The 21194-nt window shown below is 51.1% G+C and overlaps 3 long non-coding RNA genes across 7 annotated transcripts in view; all 3 read right to left on the bottom strand.

Moving 5' to 3' along the window:
• LOC140695070 (uncharacterized) overlaps positions 1 to 1740 on the bottom strand; it is a 35458-nt gene extending 33718 nt beyond the window's left edge. Inside the window, exon 1 of the long non-coding RNA XR_012070754.1 lies at positions 1470 to 1740. This is a non-coding gene — a long non-coding RNA (uncharacterized lncRNA). The remainder of the gene's footprint in view (positions 1 to 1469) is intronic.
• Positions 1741 to 1747: 7 nt separating this feature from the next.
• The window catches only part of LOC140695072 (uncharacterized), a 156801-nt gene continuing 137354 nt past the window's right edge, over positions 1748 to 21194 (bottom strand). Inside the window, exons 1-7 of one of the 5 annotated variants that reach the window (XR_012070758.1) lie at positions 9725 to 9776; positions 6684 to 6812; positions 6208 to 6249; positions 5767 to 5820; positions 5296 to 5490; positions 3418 to 3527; positions 1748 to 2022 (exon numbers count right to left, since the gene is read on the bottom strand). This is a non-coding gene — a long non-coding RNA (uncharacterized lncRNA). Of the gene's footprint in view, positions 2023 to 3417; positions 3528 to 4296; positions 4392 to 4474; positions 4670 to 5295; positions 5491 to 5766; positions 5821 to 6207; positions 6341 to 6683; positions 6813 to 9724; positions 9777 to 21194 lie in introns of those variants that run through there. The other 4 variants (XR_012070760.1, XR_012070762.1, XR_012070759.1 and 1 more) reach the window with 4 other exon arrangements.
• The window catches only part of LOC140695071 (uncharacterized), a 44234-nt gene continuing 32840 nt past the window's right edge, over positions 9801 to 21194 (bottom strand). Inside the window, exons 4-10 of the long non-coding RNA XR_012070757.1 lie at positions 16509 to 16629; positions 16045 to 16243; positions 14336 to 14452; positions 13742 to 13916; positions 13538 to 13619; positions 10216 to 10302; positions 9801 to 9881 (exon numbers count right to left, since the gene is read on the bottom strand). This is a non-coding gene — a long non-coding RNA (uncharacterized lncRNA). The remainder of the gene's footprint in view (positions 9882 to 10215; positions 10303 to 13537; positions 13620 to 13741; positions 13917 to 14335; positions 14453 to 16044; positions 16244 to 16508; positions 16630 to 21194) is intronic.

The raw sequence follows: 21194 nt of genomic DNA, 5'->3' as shown, positions 1-21194 counted from the left end.
CATCATGGGTATTTTTCCATCTTTTAAATACCCTTCAGTCTTCTAATAAAGCTACTTCTAATTAAGAGACCATGTCAATAGTTTTCAATCTTCATAATAAATAACTGTGGTTTTATCTGGTTACTTAAATTATGAATAATAATGTTCACATTTGTAAAAGTTATTAAAATCAACATTGTTTAATGAAAATATCATTTATTTTCGCATGAACATGTATTAACTACAAGAAATGTTCCATGCTTTCTTCTACGATTTACTGTTAGAGCCTTAAAGAATAATATTTTCCTCAAAAGATATTACGGCAAAGGGATTTCTTTTGGTGGAACTGTTCCGGCATCAAATCTGGTGCATGTCTCAGGCCACTGGCAACATAGAGATGATAGAAATTAGGAGGCATTATAAACACAGAATCATTTTTAAAGGAATTAAAAAAACTGGATGTGTGTAAACAAAGAATCAGAGAATATTCTGGTGAAATAAATGTATTTTTCAGCTTAAGCAAGACATGGGGTGAATAAATCTGAAATGAAAAAACCACCCAGAGATTAGCAGCGAGTCATGCACGCAGTGTGAATGATCAAAACCAAGTTGTTTCCAAACCAGTGTGCAGGCTTGATGCCTTCATGAATCAAATCTGTGTGGCACCAGGCCACCTCGAATACATGTTGATGAGGTATTTATAAGCCCTTCACCATCCCAAATCAAAGCCCACGCACGAGCCACAAGACCATCACCTACACATTTGGAAAACACACAACATGGTGAATAGCACTTTTCTTGTTCAGTAGCCGGTGGCAGCGAACTGTCAGCAGACAGAGATACAGGGACACAGAGGCACCTCCCCTCACTCAGCTGATAAACTTCCGTGCATCCCTGGGGACAGGATTGTCATAAAATGCACCATGGATTGATTCTCCTCCTAGGAAAGGAACCGTAGTGCTGTCATTAGGTTTGAGCAGGGGTGGGTGGAGGATCTCAGAAGAGTTGTTTCAGCACACCAATAGAATTCTTGGCCACCGTGACCACGAAAGACAAGTCCCCTGCCATCCCGGTAGGCACTTGGGCTCCTGACAAAAGCTGGGCTCAGTAAAGGGTTGAGTAGAAGGCACAGACCTGAGGGATGCCCCAGCAATAGGCAGGAGGTAGGGCCTGGTTTATACTGCTCTGGGTGTATCCCAGACTCATCCGAATACGAAATCAGAAATTTGCAAAACAGCAGAGCTGGGGTGGGTCATCTACTCCAGACTCCTCACCTTACAGTTAAAAGGGTGGCAACCCTGACAGGCAAAGCAACGTGCTAAAGGCAGAGCGTGGAAGTGGCAGTGCCAGATGAAACGCAGCGTGCAACCCCCGTTCAAGGCCGCTGACTCTGACGACGGGGCCAAGGTTTCCAATGAGGAGAATAAGACAGTGTAAATACTTTGTTCCCCCTAAAACCCCAAATGTTTTTTAAAGGCACAAAAACTCACCTTAACTAGATCTCTTCTGAGGGGGCTCTCTTCTGCTTCTTCGTCTTTCTGTCTCCATTTCCCTCTCTCAGACACAAACACATTCAGTTTTGTGAAAGGGGACTTCCTTCCATACAAAGACAGACTTCACATCTTCAGAAAGATACCTGAGAAAGCACGTTTCTCAATTCAAGTCTTTGTGTGAGTTCTGGGCAACTGGCTTATTTTCTAGAACAATCGGTAGTTACAAAATCAGGAAATCATCTTCCACAAAGGCAGAGTTCTGGTCCGTGTTGATAAAGTTGGGGATGTCACATTTCATGAGTCTGTTCGGCTCCTCCTCTGGCCACCTGCTGCATCTGATGGCTTCCTGGAGCCGAATAACACTGTAAAGGGCTATGGTAGGGATACCAGCTTTGGCCTTGTCCAAGTGGTCCACTTCATTGATGTAGCAGTGAAAGAGGGACCTAGATTCATCATTGCACTGCCAGAGAACACCTTGGGCAGCAGCGGTCTTCCAAAGTCTGACACAAAGCTGTTGAGTCTAAATCTCTTCTCGGGAGACTCTGCATTGCTACAAAGAAAACCAAAATAAAATATCGTTCACAGTGTAGCTCGGTGACCTGAAGAATCATAGTTTTTGCCATCTACTGAGAGTAAATCCCTGAACAGAGCATGCTGACATGCACTGGAATTGAAAGACATCACTTCTGAACACATACAATTAAACCCAAGGCAAAAGTCTAAAGTGAGGGCCCATGGACCATCCTAAAAAGACATCGTTCCCTGAGAATCCTCAATATTGGTGCCTCGCACACCAGTGTTTCTCCATGGGACACTCAGATCTCTTCATCAGGATTCATTAAAGTGCTTCTTAAAATGCAGAATCCTGGGGTGCACACCCTCAGAGTCTCCAGAGGTAGCGACTGGTAGTCTGTATTTTCATAGCCACCAGGATAACTAAACATGCTCAGGTTTAGCACCGCAGTCTACATCGGGTCACCTGAGCATCGACAATTCTGTCTCACGGGATGGGGGGTGCCATGTGTGTCAGGGTGCTGTCCTACCCATGTGTCTCCCCTGATTCTCAGAACTGACAGTGCTGCCCCATTGGGCACGAAATACCACCGTTTCACAATGCATACGCAGGGCGCCCGACTGAAAAACAATCAGTGATAGGAGAGGGGACAAAACTCAGCTTCCTGTTACCTTGTTTCACTTACTGTGGGACGAGTGATCAATTCAAGGGTAATAAATCAGTGAATGAGTGAATAACATGACTCGCGTTAGTCCCACGAGTGCCTGGAAGAGCAAGCCTGGGCACATTGAGAACCATAACAGCCCATCTACTTAAATGTCATCCTCCACAGATCTATGTAAAGGTTACTTCCACCCAGGCAGTGACTCCAGAAGGGCAAGAATCATGTATGAACACACTCTCAAATCCAGAACAGAACCTGACAACAATTAGGCTCTGGAGTCTGTGTTTAGCGAGTGTGGAATCTCAGTGATTCCAGCTCTTACACCTTGCCTTCCCATCCCACCACACACGATATGGCCCTTATGTCCAGTTCTCCCGGGGCTGGGGCCACGGAACCCATTTATAGGACTGGAAGAATCTGATCATTTAAACCATCCCCCAGATTATCATCAAGAGTCACCTGCATTTCAGGGATCAGTAATCCCAGAAGCTTTGCAGTTCAGGCAGCTGAGGGATTTTTATATCAGCTCTGTCTTCTACTGTGACTGCCTGGGTGACATCAGACAAGGAATTCTGAAAAGCCTGAACTTTTCCTTTCAGGAATAATCTAATTAACAAATCTCGTTGACCACTCAACAAATGTGATGTGAAGATCAATGATTTACACAGGAGTACAACATTCACTAGGTCGTGGATTTAGAATCAGAGGAAAATCATTTTAGAAAGATTGACAGAATGTAGCTTTAATGCGAATTTAAGTATTCTTACCTTTCAGTAAATCATCTTCCCCTACTTATCACTTCACCCAAGTTTAAAAGATGTCTGAGAACAGGGATGAGTGTGCCAGCAATCTGAGACCCAATAACCTAAAATGTCACCTAGGAAAAAGAGGGGAGTAACACATTTTTAAAAAGCATGGCGAGGATGGCGGGGCCATCCCCAACCCCAGACTAAGAAGCTCTGAGTAATAGCTTTCCTGCCTGCCTGGGGCATCAGCTGATGTGAAAATCCACCCAGAAACCTCACTGTCCAGCAGCTCTTCCATAACACAGGCTACACTTTCTCAGAATTAAGAATTGCGTCCAGTAACCACTTCGCTGAAGAATAAAGACAAAGGAGAACAAGAGAGTTCTGCCCCTCCCAAGGGAGAGCCCAGACCTCGGGCTGCATGCACTGCGCCCACCTCCCTGGAGAAGAATAAACTGGAGAAGGGCGTTCTGCGAAACTGGGGCAGCAAAGGTTGAGATGGGAACAAATTGACCAGCTGGCCAGGGACAGCCCCCTCCGTCGCTGCCTTGGCGGCTGCCTCAGCCCTCTCAGCCCATCCTGCCCACCTCTGGTGGCTAAGCTGTCAGGGAAATTGCTTTGCGATCTGGAGCAACAGAGGCTGCCCACAGGCCAATCTGCGGAAAAGATGGGCGCTAAACCCCCAGCTCCCGAGTGACAGGCTCCATACCCCCGCCAACACCCCGACGCCCCCGCACCCTACCGCAACCCCGGGGAAATATGACCCGAAGAAGTGTGACCTGGGAACGAGGGGCAGCAGAGGCCGCCCCCACGTCAGGCCTGCAGAGAGATTGGAGCTTATCCTCCAGCTCTCCAGGGGCAGCCCCTGTCCTCTCCACTTCCTGATCTCACCGCGCCCACCTTCCAGGAGCAATCAGACCAGGTGTGGGGTGTCAGGCGAATCTTGCGCCAGAGAGGACGTCCCCAGGCCAGGTCAGGGGAGAGGAGAAGAAGTGGCCCCATTAGGCGGGGCAGCCAGCCGTCGCAACTGCCTCTGCCCCTTGACCGCATCGGGCCCGTCTCCCAGGAGCAAGCTGACCTGGAGACGGGCATCCGGCTTCTTGGGCAGCAGAGGACGCCCCCAGGATTGTTCGCGGGGAAAAGGAGAGCAAATTGACAGGCTCCGCGCTGCAGGTCTTCTACCCCCGCCATCGCCACCCCCGCACCTTAAAGGCACCGCCCAGGGCGCCCCTCCCCCAGCAGGCTGAGTAGGACACGTGAGTCTGGTGACCTGGGGCAGGAGAGGCCACTCCCACACCAGGCCATCGGGGAGACGGGAGCCAATCCACCAGCTCCCCAAGGCAGCCCCTACCCCCGCAGCAGCCACCACTCTTGCCCATGACCTCACAGTGGCCTTCTCTAGGGAGCAGGCTGACCTGGAGATGGACGTCCGACGAACTTGGGACAACAGAGACCGCCCCCAGGGCAAACCATGGGGGGAAGTGGGAGCAAATGGACAAGTTCCATGGGAAAACCTGCCGCTGCTGCCACCACCCCCAAAGTACCAAGTCCAACTCCCGGGGTCAGGCCGACTAGGATACACGCGTCTCGTAACACAGGGCAACAGCGACCGCCCCCAGGACAAGACGCGGGGAAGATGGGAGCAAATGGGCCGCTCCCCCGCTGCAGGCCCCCGACCACCGCCACCCCTGTACCCTGACTACCCTGCCTCCCGCCCCCAGCAGGCAAAGTGGGACAGGGGTGTCCCGGGACCTGGAGCAGCAGAGGCCGCCTTCAGGCCACGCGGTGCAGACATGGAGCTAATCCACAATCTCCTCCGGGGCAGCCTCCCTATGCCTGCAGCCACCACCTTACCAGCCCCCTGACCGCACCGCACCCATCTCCCAGGAGCAAGCTCACCTGGAGTAGGACCTCAGGCAAATCTCCGGCGGCAGACGTCGCCCCCAAGCCAGGCCGTGGGGGAGAGAAGAAATGGAGCAACTCCCTGGAACACATCCCCTGCCCCTGCCGCCTCCGCCGCCGCCTCCCAGGAGCAAGCTCATCTGGAGACCCGCGTCCCGCCTCTAGGGCAGCAGAAGCCGCCCCTGGCTCCGCCTCCGGGGAGAGCGGAGCGAATTGATCGGCTCCCCCGCGGCAGCCTCCCTCCCCCCGTGGGTCCCGCACCTTAACGGCCCCGCCCCCACTCCGCACTCAGCAAGCTGAGTGGGACAGGAGTGTCCGGCGACCTGGGGAAGAAGAGGCCGCTCCCAGGCCCAGCAGCCGGGACAAGGCAGCTATTCCACCAGTTCGCCAGGGGTAGGCCCGCTCCGCCCCTCTGCCGCTGCCACCGCCCTCTGACCTAACCGCCCCACCTCCCAGGAGCAAGCTTACCTGGAGTGCAACATCTGGCGAATCTCCGGCGGCCAAGCCCCACCCCAGGCCAGGCTGCAGGGAAGAGAAGAAATCGATCGGCTTGCCCGGGGAGCCTCCCAACCGCCACCGCAGCAGCCGCCGCCCAAAAGCATTGCAATAGCCCACCGGGGTCAGGCTGACTGCAAGGATGTGCACTTGCCTTCTTATCCTGGCCAGGTCCCTGAGCACCTCCCTGCATCCCTACACTCCCTGCACCTCTGCACCCCTGCTACTCTCTGCAATTCTGCATCCCTCCACCCCCACATCCCCTGAAATGCCTGCGCCCTCCACAGCCCCTGCACCCCTGTCACCAGTTACACTTTTGCACTGCTTACACTCCTGCACCCCTGCATGTCCCACACACCACCTCTTGGGCCTTTGGCAGAGTCTCTGCTGTTAGACCAATGCACAGTGACTCACTCTTTGCCAGTATATGATGCATCAGTGGACGTCAGGGGTTGCCTGCAGGAAGGTACATGTTCCCGGTCACTAGCCTGGGCCACTAGGGTGATCTCTGTGAGGTCACCCAGGACAGGTTCAGAGATGCTGTTCTCTGGGAAGAGAGGAGTTGAAACCGGTCTTGAGGGCAGAGCTGTGCTCACCAGGCCGTCCACGCTTCATGTTTTACACAGGGCTTCGGAGAAGTGAAATGGATCCGGCCAAGTAATACCGGCCTGCTGTGAGCCCACCTCAGTCCTGGGCTCTGAGTCAGACCGACTGGCTCCCTCAATCAGGGCCCAGTTTGGGCACCTGAATGGTCCCTTTGAGGCATCCCAACAGTTCTCAGGATGAAGTCTGGCTGCTTCCACCCCATGGCCCTCCCTCCTACTGTGCTGGCCTCAGGAAGGTTCCTTATATGGGGAAGAAGGCAGCCCACACCCTACCCCACCCCTCACCTTTCTCTAACCCAGGCTGGTGCTCTCTCTGCCCCTCAGAGTCTGGGAAGCCATCCCTCTTCAGTTATGTCCCTTCTGAGATGGACTTGCTTCCACTCAATTCTAGGCGAGGATGCACCATGGAATGCACTGGGTAAGAGAACCAAAATAAATAATTTCTTCTGTGAGGTTGTCTGTTTATCTACTGGGGCTGGGCTGTGTGTAGTTTGCTACAGCTATTGGTGTGAGAGGCTAAAACAGCCTGTGTGTCCTTGTTTTCATCTCCCCGCTGTCTTTGGGTTTTCCCTAGACACTCCTGAGACATTTACTTCTGTTAGTATTATTCCTGTTATTACACACGGGCCCTACTGACATGGAGGTAAGGTGTTGGGGGAGCGGGACAGAGCAGGGCATCTGCAGTCCTGTGATTAGTTCTCATTGAGCCTGTGCCCTGAGCTGTGACCTCCACAAGTGTGTCTCTTTCCCCCCACCCCAATTTGGGTGACACAGAAGGGATTTCCCTTCTCCCAGGTTGGTTAGGCTCTGGTAAAATAATTTCTCATTAAAAAAACAAACAAAAAACAACTTCCCCCAATGAAACAGAATGTTCTGGGTGTATTTCAATACAGTTATTTTCTCCTCTCCAGGCAGGAAGCATGAGGAGTTATCCTCTGACCTTCATTCTGAGAACAGGACATGGTCCTGGATGTAAAATACATGAAAAAGAGCATGGGGCCCCTCTGACTGGCCCCCTGGACTTGTCACACTCTGATTTCCCCACACTGAGCCTCCTGCTGGCCTCAGGGACCTGTTAAATCTGCCTGCCCCCAGGGTTCTTACAAAAGCAGGTTCTGCCTTGGGAGCTGTGACTCTCCAAGCCTGCCCGCTGTTCCCTTTGCAACCTCTCTGAGTTGGAAGCAGCTTTCCCTCTCAGTCTTCTGGGATCTAAGAAGAGCAGTGGGTTTGCAGCTCCCTCAGATCTGGTGTTATTTTCAGGACAGGAGGAAGAACTTCTGAGCTCCACACGAGCTGGACCAGAGGCTGGAATCCTCCCTTCCTCTGCCACCGTGCAATCAGTGGCTGTGGTTCTAGCCGAGTTTCTGAAGATGTGGACTTAAACACACATATCCCAGCCCCCACAGGAGCACACAGTCCCATAAATCCCCCTAGTTTCCACTGGTAACTATGGAGCGGATGGGGACACGGGTTTCGGGACCACAGAGGCCTGACTGCACGACTTGCTCCGTGGCCTATTTACGTGGTTGCTCCGGGCCTTGTCTGAAGTGGCTTGCTTACCACACCTGGTACGTGGGAAACACAAAATAAGTACTAGAACCTTCACTTTTTCTCCCTCCAGGGCCTTCAAACGTAGAAAGTAATAAGTGAACTCAGACAGCCTAGTCACCACAATGAGGTCCGTCCAGCCTGGCTCTCCTGAGTGATGGGCACTGACTTGCACCTTAACTCGGAACAGTAGGGGAACTGCCTTCCTCTAACTGGGCCTCTCCCCACACCAGGCACGCCCGCAGCTCAGACGGGGCCAGCTCCCCAACTGAGGTGTGTGCTGGTGGCTTCAGTGTGACCTGGCCCTGCCGGGACATGAACCTGCAGTGAGTGAGGTGGAGGGTCGGGTGGAGGGGGGTCCCTTCTGGGGTGGCAGGGGGCCCGGTAGCACCCCTCCCAGCCTGGTGCCTGGGGCTCCCTAACACCTCCTACAGCTCCTGGGTTGGCTCCGGTCCTGGCCACTCCACACACCCTCCCAGTATCTTTTCATTATGTCCCTTTTCTGCTTTTATCAGCGAGAAGTGGCTTCTGTTGCTTGTTCAGTGAAACAGTACATCGGGAAACCAGACTACTTCTAACATCAGTAAAATACCAACCTCGGTCAGCTCGCCGGGCAGACCGTGCAGCACAAAGGCCTGAACAGGGCTGTGCGAACGGCTTACGTGAAGGGTACTCAGCATCTGTCTTCAGAGATACAGAAGCTGATGGTTCAGGTAAAACCTCAGGGTGGGATTGAGGAATCCAAAGCTGGTTGGTTTCAAAGGCTAATTGGTCAGACCAGACCCCTGAGCTGTGGTCAGAAGCCTGGCTCACCGTCACGCAGACTCAGCGCCCTAAGTGCTGGGTGGGGCCGGTGCTGTTCCCTTTGTAGGCTCTCGTTGGGGATTCAGTGTAGCCCCTTAAATACAGCAGAAATTCCAGCCCCATTAGCCCCCAACCTGAGTGTTCCATGACACAAATCCCGGGAGTGTTTAATTTTCATCTTTGTTTAGGAGGATGAAGGTGGTTCAAGAGAAGACATAAATTCACACTTAGTGACACAAGGTCACAGCCAGTACTTCCTCCACGGAGAGCTATGTGCTCCCACAGTGGTGGCTGGGGGCTGGGCAGAGACCCTCTGCTTGTCCCAGAGGGACTCGCTCATCTGGCCACAACTCATGGGTTGGACAGAAGATCCAGAGGGTGACAGAGCATCTTTCCTGGGAATTTGGAACTGACACATAGAAATCAAGTTCACTCATCTGGAGTTTGGCGGAGGGGAGGGGCGGTGGTTGGAAATCAAATGAAACCAGAGCATGAGAGAAACTTAGAAGTGAAAGAGCGAGAGACAGAGAGACTGAGCTTGTGAGAGCAAATAGTCAGAAAGAAGGCAAACAATCAGGGGACAGAAGAATTCCAGCTCCTGACTGTGTAGTCTGTCCCAGCCCATCAATGACCCCGCGAGATGTTTAATAACATTCCAGTTTTGCAGATTAGGAAACAGGCTGAAAGAGGTGGGGGCTGGGTTTGGGGGCACAGTTAATTCAATTGCCACTGGACCCCACACTTCCCATTGCCTGAAGGCACCCTAATCCTCACTGGGACCCCTGTGGTCCCCTGACAGCCCAGCACCCTGATCAAAGGGACCCTGCGGGAGTGGGAACCCCTCTTGAGTGTGGAGAGTTCCCTGCCCCGAGATGCCATGCATCAGCAAGCTCCCGCTCACCCCAGGTTAACATCAGCCCAGCTGTACAGTCTCCCAACCCGCTTCCCTCCCTGCCAGGCACCCCCATCCTTACCACCGAGTGTACTGCAGGAATTCAGGCACAGGGATGCCCAAATCAACACGAGCCCATCGGCTATAGAAAAAACAGACTCCCAGGCCCACCTGGGTTGCGAGGGGACAGAAGGTGTCCTCAACTTTCATGTGTCTAAGACAATCTTCAGCTGGAGGTTCTAGAGAAAAATAAAAGGTCCAAAACATAGTTCGGTGAGGAATTCCTCCAAGGACCTGACTCCAGTGTCTACAACCATGTGTACCTACCCCCGGAATTGGGGTGAAGGTGGATTATTGATCAGCACAACCCCTGGTGGCCCAGCTCCTTGGCTTGGCTGACCAGAGGGGGCTGGGGGAATGGGTAAGGCCAGGGCACTCAGGAAAAGCACAGAGGACCTGAGCTCTCCCTTCTGCACTCGTAAACCCTTCCCCAAATCTCAAGGCATTGGACAGAGATCCACCACAATAATGAGATGCTCCCATCTCTTCACTCACTCCTGTCGGTTCACTTACATGCTGAGCATCCACTGGGTCCCAGGACAAGACACATAGGATGGCTGATGGGACAGGCTTGGTCCTTCCCCCTGGAACCTGTTCAATCTGATCAAAGAATGATCACTCATAAAGAGTTTCTCAAAATTATACAGAGACCAAAGACCAACTGCAGAGTGAACCAAATTTAAAAATATATATGAAGATCCCCCAGTCTCCCCGCCTAAGGTTAACAGCATAAAGCAAAAAGTTCTTGCCTTTAATCAGCAGGGAAGTTGTCACCCCCTCTCAGGTGGAAAGGAGAGTTATTCTTTGAGCACGTCACAGAAGTGCTCCATCGGATTGGACCAGGGCATCTACATTCATTCAGCAAATGTGTATAAGCTCCTACTACATACGGGAATCTCCTAACTAGACCGTTCCCAAGGCTCTCGGGCTTTATCAGTCAACAAAATAGACATGACTCCCCGTCACTGGGGGCTCAGAATTTTAGCAGAGGAAACAGGCAGCATGTTGGGGTAGCAAGAGTTTGGAAAAATTTTTAAAAAAGAGTGATATGAGCAAACTCGGGTGATGGCGGTGGGGTGGGAGGCAGGCAGGAGAGAATAAGGCAATCCTGGCAGATCTCACGGAGTAATGAACTTGAAGCAGAATAGATCCGGAGGAAGAAGGAAGAGCCGGAGCCAGAGGCCCCCAGAGTGAGGGGGAGAGTGTGGGCAGAGAGGCAGAGCACGCCGGGTCCTGAGGCCTTTGTGACGACTTTGGCTCCTAATGACATGGTGACCCGTTTAGTGAGTTTTGAGGGGAGGGGTGATGTAGTCCAACTTATGCTTTTGTGTTTGTGTTTTTTGGGGGGAAGTAATTTATTTATTTTAATGAAATGTGCTGGTGATTGAACCCAGGATCTCAAGCATGCTAAGCATGCGCCCTACCACTGAGCAACACCCACCACCCCCAATGTATGTTTTTACAGGCTCCCTCTGACTCTGTGTGGATGAGAGATTGTAGGAAAGCAAAGATGGAAACAGAAGGCTATTGGTATCCAGGAAAGGCTGAAGGTGGCTCTTAGGAGGGCGGGGAGCAGAGAGCAGGTATTTAATTAAGACAGAATATCCAGAATTTTCTAACAAGCTGGATTTGCTGTCTGTGAGTGTAAAAGAAAGAGAGAGAAAGGACATGGTTCCAACATCTGGGCCTGGACAATGGGAGGGATGTCCTCTCCGGATGGGAAAGGGGATGGGAAAAGGTGGGGCTGAGCAGGTGGAAAGGGGCTGGTATCAGCTCAGTTCTTCAATGTCATGGTTAAGGGGTGTGTTACATATTGCCACAGAAGTGCCTAATAGGTAGAGGAATCTGTTTTCTTTTTCTTTTTAACATTTAAAAAATATAATTAAACATATTAATTGTATTATGTGAATGATTTGGGAATTTTGTTTCATGCCAAGTTATATGTTATATATAGCCAAATGGAGCATATATCAAAAAGGGGAGAAATGAGGGCTTTCACATAAACTGACTGTCCGTAACGTAGGTAAAATTTCAATAAAACCAGTCTTCAGGGCAAAAACCTCATCTCGGTGTTACATAAAAATAAATGAAAAACGACTATGTTGATGTACCATTATTTCATGTTACATAATAGCCCCAAACTAACAGTGTTTAACTATGAGGCTTGTAGAAATACTATTCGCTTTATTCACATAAATACAGAAGTGCAGAAATGTTCTAAGGTAGAATTAGCATCTTAGTGGAAATAATACATATTTGAGCATTTTACATGATATATATGTACTGATTCAAAATTTGGAAAAGTAATTTCATAGTAGAACATATGTATGAATGTGAAAGCAAGATGAATGAAAGGAAAAGAATGTGATGTGAGTCTCAGGGATAAAGGCTCAGATGGAAAGGGGAAATCAGGGAATTTTGGAGAAATTGAGAAATTGATGGCATGCCAATTTCCAAGGCTGGGTTGCTTCCACCAAAGGAATAGCAGAGAGAGAGAGGAGAGGCCCAGGAACCCACCCTGGGGAACACCCACAGTATATGTTTGGAAAAAACAGGAGACATTGGCAAAGGACCAGCCAGCAGGCCAAAAGCAGAAACAGACAGAGAGATGGGCTGGGGGTTGAGTGAAGCAGGAACACGGGGTAGGAGGGATGGAAGAGCTGGGTCAAATGCTGCCGAGGGGCCAAGCATGATGAGGAGTCAAAATTGACCACTATATTTAGCAACATGGGGTCACTGATGGCCTTGACAGGGCAGTTTCCATAGAGCGAGGGATCAGGCGAAAAGCCAGAATGGTTGTAAAAGGGGATGGCTCAAGAGAAGATGCAGACAGTGAGTTTAAACAACTCCTTAAAGATTTGCTGCAAAGACACAGGGTGGCAATTGGTGGGGGTGAATTAGGGTCAAGGAGTGCTGTTGGTTTAAGAGGATGGACGTTTATATACTGATGGTGCCAACTAGCAGGAGAACAAAATAGATGAGGCAGTGAAAGAGAGGATGGTTTTGGGAGTGACAACCCAGAGAAGATGGGAGGGATGGGGCCTCGGGGACTTTTGGAGGAACTGGCTTTCGATGCCACTTTTAATAAGCGGTGCGGCACCGAGAGTGAGGTCACAGACATCAGAAGGCGAGCGGATGTGCTGGGAGTTGCTTGTGAAATTTCTCTTCTGTTGGCTTGTTTGCTTGTTCAAAGTAGAAAACTAACCTTACCAGCTGAGGAACAAGGAGGAAGAAAGAGTTACTGGAGCCATGAGCAGAAGATAAGAAAGAGCCTTCCAGGGAGAATGGGACAGTAAAAAGGGCAGGGGGAGGCGGGGGAGTGCGCTCCCAGAAAGTTACATTTTCTCTTTGACGTCCCCAAATGTGTGACGTGTTATTACCCTTCCTGCTGTCTACAAAATAAAAATTAATTATGGTTCAGAGGAAATGCTATTTCATTCTAAGAGGCTGCCTGTTTCTCAGGAATGGTCATCTTAAACTGCAAATATTACAAACAATGTTGAAAAGATGAACCTGTGTACCTAAAATCCCCTATTTTCTATTAATCTGTTTACTACTTAGTTCCCCTATCAATAACACATAACAAATACTGCCATGATGGAGGTACACCGATGCTTAAAAGGAAATGAGATCTGTATCCTTTTGCTAAATTCCATGGCTTCCTTAATATGCAGTTCCACTTGGAATTTAGGAATGTCTGGTATAAGAAGTGAGAAACAGTTTGAGAAAATCCCGGCTCAGAATTATACATCACAACCACATCTCACAAGTATATACAGCCGTAAAAAAGTTTAAAAGCAAAACTCCGTAACTACTCTTAAAGACCTTTGCAAACCTGGGCCTGCCAAGATGTTTCCAAACTGGAAAGGAACTCCAATCTCTTGCCTGGTACCGGACCAGAGGCTGGCCAGCCTTTTCTGTAAAAGCAAGAGAGTAAATATTTTCAGATCATTTTGCAGATCATTTTGTTGTAACCATGCAGGTAGGCAATAAGAAAGCTAAGAGCACTGGGAGATAGGAAACAAACGGGCATGCCCACACTCTCCCTTCCACTCAGGGCAGCTTCTCTGTGGTGGGGAGCTTTGCCACAATCACTTGCTTCTTTTTTCCATTGGTTTCTTTGTTTCCACCTTACTGCTCGAGCTCAGAACTTCAGGTGGGCCTGGTCCTTCAGCATCCATGCAGAGAAGGCTGAGCGGGGTTGGGAACCCCACCTGATGGAGAAGAGAGATTACTGGGAGGGACATTGTGGAGGCCACCATGACACGAGACAATCACACCTTCCGGGGTGAAAGGGAACGAAGACAAGGGAAGGACACAGTAGTGGGACCCCTAGGTCGCCTGCCAGGCTTGTTCTCCCTCCACGGCAACCATGGGGGCCTGGGGGGTGTTGGGCTTCAGCTACGGTGATTAGGATGAAGGGACTCAATATAAAGGACCCTCCAACTCCTCACTAGGTTCCAAACGCAGCCCCTCTAAGTCCACCCTCTGAGTTTCTGGAACTCTGCTGGAAGAATACATGAGCAGGCCAGAACCAGAGCCCAAGCCAAACATGACAGGGGTCTCGTGGGGCTGTAACCCCATGCTCAGTGGTCGGGGACTCCTTGCAAATCTGCAGAAATCCCTGTTCCACCTCATTCCTGGGAGAAACCCCAGATCTCCTCCTGCTCTGTCTGTTCTTCTCTTGAGGCTATTGTCCTGGAGGGATGCTGAGTCCTTGAACCTGGTCCTCCAAACGTACATAAGCAGCCTGTTCAATAAAACAAATTATGCACTTTTTCACATTTGCCAGTTTTTTGATTCCAGAAAGGCTGTGGGACTCATTCTCACAGTCTCCTGTGCCCCCACCACATGGTGGCCCTCTGCTCATGTAAACACGATTTCCCACAACTGCACCCTGCCTCCCAGCTTGTCAGAGGGGAGTGTCCCACAAAGACACAGGTGTTTGTGAGGATCCTGTCCCCCAGCAGAAAACCTGCTCCTGGAGCCACGGTCAGGGATCTGGCCTCCTAAGCCGCTCAGCTCTAATTCAAAGCCTAAAGTGGGGGCCCCGAACATTGCTGAATGACTTTCTGAATCACCTGGACTGGAGGGGACTGATTTTCTTTCCAGGAATGGAGGTAGCGCAGCCTCCATTTTCAGGGCTGACCTTGACGATGGATCTAGTTCCCCCGACTGCAACACAGGAAGGAGTGGCCCTTCCATCCCACAGGTTGGAGACCCAACCCAAGGGAGTACTGAAGCAGTGCATTGCTGCCAGGTCCAGCATCCCTGCAGAGTGGCCTCTGCCCTTGAATGACCCCCTTCCCAGGGCCTTTCTTGCCCGGACACCACCACACCCCAGGCTGTGCCAGAGCTCTGGGGCTCTGCGTGTCCAGGGCACACAGGTGGCACCTGAGCCAGGTGTCCCCTGGGCCTCAAGGGAGAGAGGTCTGCTTCTGCATCAGGGGAAGGTGACCCCACAAGGCTGGCAGGACACTCTCAATATGGACCTCCAGGAGCCCTGGGAGCAGTTTCCCTGCAGGTGTTAAGAGCCATCATCAGGAGGGCAGGCCCCTCTTTGTGCAGACCATCCAGCAGTGCTGGGCCCACGTGCTGACCTCAGAAATCTACATGCCCCCAGGATACCCCAGGCAACCTCACAACTTCGTCACTTGGTGACCTGGGTACCACGAGCTCCTTGGCCATCCCATGAGGGTGGTCCTTGCAGGCATGGTCTCCAGGTTCTCCTGTTGAGAAATCCCCCTGGGTTTCTGTGGTCACAGAGCAGACACCAGAAGATTCTAGTCCTGCAGTGACCCCCACAGCAGTCAGCTCCCCTGTGCATGTCCAGGGACAAATGACAGCAATTTATTGCCAGGTACCGTGATGAACAAGGGGGTGGGATTCCATACTAAGTTCAGGATCCTGGTAACTCACTCTGCACCCCAAAAAGCTTCCATGAGAAATGTGTGTATTGGGATGTCTGTGCCCCTAGAAGAGCTGTTCCTGAGGGTTCCTGGGACCCTCCAGCCCCTCTCAAGGTTCTCAGATCCTGGGTCTAAATTTCTATCTGCCTCTTTTGGTGTACGGCCACCTGTGTCTCGTGGTCACGGGTCACTTTATTGCATGACTTGGCATGTTCTTAGTGCTCGTCCTCCACCCCTGCACTAGACTCCCAAGATGTTCCCACTGACCCTTGGCTCCCTGGGTGGCTCAGGGGGCCCTAAGTCTGCACCCTTCACTCTCCTCCTCTACCCCCACCTCTGGGGCCACCCCTAGGTGGACTTGGAGGTGTTTGTAAATGAGTCTTACACAAGGACATGTCTGGACAAAGCAGGACCCCACCCCCGGAAAACTCACCTGCTCCCTTCTCAGAAGAGGACCCCACAGCCCCACATTGCCTCCCAGGGGTCTACTCAGGACACAGTCCCCCAGTTCTGGGCAAGGTGTCTCCCTGGAATCCTTGCTTCCAGGAAGAGTCTCTCTGTCCTTCTTCAGAGTTTAGAGGTGTTCCCATGTCCCTGACCACCAAGATGCCCAGCAGAGTCCCTTCAGTGACCTGGAGAGACAAGTAACTTATGTGGCCACAGGTCTCACAGGACACACCTGCTGGGACCCCAGGCTAAAGGGCTGTCCTTCTGCATTCTCAGGTGTGGCTCCCATGGTAACTTTTTGCAGGGGGCCCAAACGGGGAGTGTGGCCCAAAGCAGTTCATGGGGCTCTCTGGGCAGGGAAGACTTGGGCCAGGTGGCCTTGCCTGGTTTCCCTGCTGGGCCACTCTGAAAACCCCCGCTCCTCTGGCTGTGGCTGGAGGCCCCTCAAACCTCAGGGCGGGGCTCTTTCTCTCAGCCTCCACTGACTCCAAAGCCACGCTGGTGCTGGCGAGGGGAAAGAGCTTTCTTGCCTTCTTTTGGCCAAGTTGCCACAGGTGGATGCTGCGGGGAGCTGGAGAGAGAGGTAGCACTTGCTCAGATGTGAGTGGTTAAGCAATTTGACACCCTGTCAACTAGCCTTAAACATTGGAATGAGGTCTTTCCCGGTAAAGCTGGAAGTTACTTTCAGTAACTTGTCTAAAGATTTCTTTTTTTTTTCCACTTAAAGACTCATAAAACCTCTCCCAGGTCATTCCTGGTATGGACCATTATCCAGGGATCAATCAGGAAATGCAGGAGGAGAGGGGTGGGGGTGGGGGAGAGGGGAGGTTAGATCAGAGCCCACGGAGAGGAGATGCCCCTCCCAGGAGCCTCACACTGGGCAGTGGCTTCTGGCATCCAGCTCTCCTGTTCTCAGGCCCATTCCATCTGCGGGGTTTTCCAAAAACATAATGGTGGAAGGGCCATGGAGGACACCTAGAACTTCCAGAATAGACAGGGGGAGCAGAGTTACCATGCTGGCCCTGGGTTTGGAGACAGACCTGCAGTGGAGACCACAGGCTTCTGAGAAGCCAGTTTCGAAATAAAGGCAGTATGCACTGGAATACCCGGCTCGAGAGAGTGCTTCATCATAGACATGTAATTTACATAGTTCTCACCACTAAATTCTGTGTTCCCAACACGCTACATGAATGACGGCTTCAACACACATTCATTTCTGAGATGTGAAAAAGTGTAGAGCCGCTCTTTCATCCTGCATAATGGGCATGGCTACACTTAAGAACACTTACCAAGATTTCTCAGCAAGAGCCAATTTCGAAATAAAGGCAGTTTGTGCAGGAAAACCCTGTTGGAGTGAGGGCTTCCCCATACACATGTAAGTTATAGAGTTCCCCTCACCATGAAACGCTGTTCCCAACATGCTACATGCATGAAGGCTTCGACACACATTCAGTTCTAAGCTGTTAGCATGTGGAGAGCCGCTCTTTCATTCAGCACAAAAGGCATGGTTACACCCAGGAAGATTTACCCAGATTTCTCAGCTGCTTCCTTCAGCCAGATTCAAAATAAAGGCAGTTTGTGCTGGGAAAGCCTGTTGGAGCGTGTTCAGAGCTGTTTCGGGCTCTGTCCCAGCTGGAGGGTGCAAAGCCCAACCTCCAGAAAGAGGGACCAGGACCCCACCCGCCAGGTGGTGTTGCCTTTGTAGGGGAACAGTGATCTTTGGGTAAGATATATTGCGGCTCTCTCTAAAAACTGCTTTGACTTAAGTTTGCATCCTAGTCACCAGTTCCAGGACAACAGAAAAGGCATACCCTACATCCCTTTGCACTCAACTCTTCCCAAAAGAGCAAATATTTGTCCATGAAAATACCAGCTGCTCTTCTAAGGCCCACTAAATACCCAGCAGTGTGGGCGGTGCACTCTTGATCAGGGACAGGTGGAGAGGGAACAGCGGTCCTCCAGCAGGCTTGGCCTGGTGTGGCAGCTGCGCTGTGGGTGCGTGGTGGGGAGGGAATGCAGGGAATCCTGTTTGAGGGGCCTCTGTGCACGCCTGCATTATAGTCTGAGGTTTCATACAAAGGCTCCAGGCATCCTAACTGGTCAGATACAGCCCCCACCCTTGGGCTGGAACCACCAGGAGATAAGTACCTGTAACAGGGACGGTGCCTGGTGTGGGGAGAGGTCATGGGACCCTCCGGGGGCAGGGGCGGTGGTGCTGGGGAAGGCAGGGGATGCAGTGAAGGGTGGAGGGAGCAGGGTCCTTTGCTTGGGGGTGCGAGTTCTTTGGGAGACCACAGGGAATGGCACACATCATCCCCACCCTATACCCCAAATTCCTAGCCCCGCCAACACAGGGGCTGCTCTGCACCCTCTCAACGTGGCTCTCCTGTAAGACCGCACCCAACCAGGCATCTGGCACCCTGCCCTACCTCCCCTCTTGGGACAGATCCCGTCTTCTTGGAAACTGCCTAGCAGCGCGTATTCAAGGCCGGCAGCCGGCCTGGCAGATCTGCACTTCAGGTGCCCTACCTGGCCAGCCGTGCCTGCCTGGGCTCAGTCCTCTATCTTGCCCACCGGTAGCCTGGGTCCACTTCCGGTGCAAGCGGAGGCCGCGGAGCCCAGGCTGAGCCCTGCACAAGGACAGGTGAGGGTGCCCCCGCCCCGCTGCCCCGCCGTGGCGCCCACTGTTGGCAGCATTGCCCCAGCCTCCGGCCGGTGCCACCTGCAGCTGAGGACCTCCGCGCAGCCCCGCCCGCCCCGGCCCCGCCCAGCTGCCCCATAAGCCTCCCCCCACCCCCGTCCTGGCCGCACCCTTGCTCCCATTGGCTCCGAAATTTCTGCCCTTGCACGTCTAGCCTCGGGAGGACGCAGACGCAAGCGCTAGGGGAGGGCCCCGCGGCGTTGCCATGGATAAAGACGCCGCGCTCCTCGCGGGCTGGCGTGCGCTTCTGGGACAGGCAGCGGGCTCCGGAAGTGTGCAGCTGCCCGGGGCCATGGCGGTGTTTGCTGCTGGGGATGGCGGCTTGCTTGGCCGGGCCACTAGTTCTGGCCGCGTCAGTCGGCGGCCGACATCCTTTCTGGGGCGGCGTCTCACAGACGGTAAACGTACGGCAGCGCCGTTGGCGGGGCCAGTGGACATGGACCGGGGTGGGATCCGGGTTGGTGTGGCGGCCGGGGAGGGTTGAGGTCATGATGGCAGCCCTTCGTGGTGAAACAATAAAATGAATAGCCATTTTCACAAGACCTCTGAGTAAATCTACTAGGGAACTTCATCCTGGACTGAGGAAGAGGACTGGGGAGGAGGGGGCATTCAGGGGCACAGAGAACCATGGGCCACCTGTCCCACGATGGACTTTAGACTCACCCTCACCCTTCAGGAACTACTAAATACACACAGACAGAGTGCTATGGACAAGATTTTTTTTTTAAACAAATCCCTGAATCCCTAGCAGGTCTTGTTTCTACCCATACACAAATGGCTTATGTGCATAATGTTTCACAAAAGCCTTAAAATATTATCACCCCAACTTGACACATCAAGAAACTGAGGTAGAGAAGTTTATCACATTCTACAAGATTAGAGAGAGGCCACGTCAGACACCGTATTTAAATCCAAGCCCCTGCTCCAGTGCTCACACTAGAAAGTGTGACATACTGCCCCTTTCCTGCCCTCTCCCTGCAATCAATCTCTGAAGAGTCTTTCCTGTGTCACCTGGAATCACAATCACATTCATTTTCCACAAAGAGCTATGTCACTCCTTGGAGGACTTTTCAAAATCTAAAGGGTTGGTTTGAGAGGAGAGATTTGCATTTTCTGTTTCTCAAAGGAAACATGGCTTTAAAAGAAACTGAAAAGTAGTTATCTAGTCTAAGCCCTCATTGTGCAGAGAAAAAACCGGAGGCTCAGAAGAGATGAGGAAAGGGCCTTATTAACAAATATTGCCTCAGTGCAGCACCAAGCCAGACCTGGCACTTCTAGGGGAGGATCTGGAAGGCCCAGGAGAATGAGTGTTAGAAAACAGAAAGAGAAGAAGCATACAAGGCCCCGTCTCTTCACCACCATAACATGAATTTCCACCAAATTACCCAGAATGGGTGCAGCCAATATTAAGTTTGTCAAAAGAGGTTATAGAATTCTCAACCATAGTGGAAATTCCAACATTTACTGTGCTTTTTTCCCAGTTCAAGCATCAATTCAGTGGGCACTCTGTACCAGGGACTACACGAGGCCTGGGGTTCTCCCAAATACAGATCTCTATTACCACGTGTGCAAACCACATTAAGGCCACCAGAAGAAAAGCGCCCACAGATAAGATGGAATTACTGAAACTGAAAGCAGCAAAAGAGCATATATTACTAGGAAAAACGGTGCTCCTAGTAATGGACACATGGACATAGAATGCAAACTGTGTTTAGCAGGCAGGAAAGGGGGGATTAACAGATACAAATTAGTAAATATAAAATAAATGACAAGGACCTGCTATATAACACAGGGAACTATATTCAATTTCTTGTAGTGATTTATACTAAAAACAATCTAAAACATATATATATACATATGCATATGTTTATAACTGAATCTCTGCTGCACACTTGAAACTAACATTGTAAATTGACTACACTTAAATAAAAAATAATTTTAAAAAATAAGTAAAAATAAATGCAACGCCATTAAGAAAAAATAAAAGAACTCTCTAATCCCCTTAACTGTAGGTGGTCGAGAAATCTAGCTGCAAACACCAAGTCCACTGGATCACTCCAGCACTGGCTGTCACTCTTTCTGACCATCAGAGAGTCACTTGCTTCACTGAGGTTACTTTTCTCTTCTGTGAAAGGCTACAGTTGCAACTAACGATGTATTGAATCTCATCATTCACAAGCCCAAAAAGTAGTGAGAACTTCACATGGGCCAGGCTCTGGTCAGATGAAAAGTTAGGGTCCCAGATATATTCATGGGTAGAAGAAGTTTATGCCATAAAGTTATAAATTCTTCCTGTTTTGATAGACAGATTCATTTCAATTCTGGTTAGAATTCCTACCAGATTTTTCTTGGAATATAACAAGTTAATTTATGGTCAGGAATAGCCAAGAAATTTCTTTAGAACCACCACTTGGGAGGGGTGGATACGTCATTCA

The sequence above is a fragment of the Vicugna pacos genome, unplaced genomic scaffold, assembly GCF_048564905.1.
Source record: "Vicugna pacos unplaced genomic scaffold, VicPac4 scaffold_130, whole genome shotgun sequence".
Classification (NCBI taxonomy): Eukaryota; Metazoa; Chordata; class Mammalia; order Artiodactyla; family Camelidae; genus Vicugna; species Vicugna pacos.
Note: the sequence above shows the minus strand (reverse complement) of the source record. Positions and strands in the feature narration are given on the sequence as shown.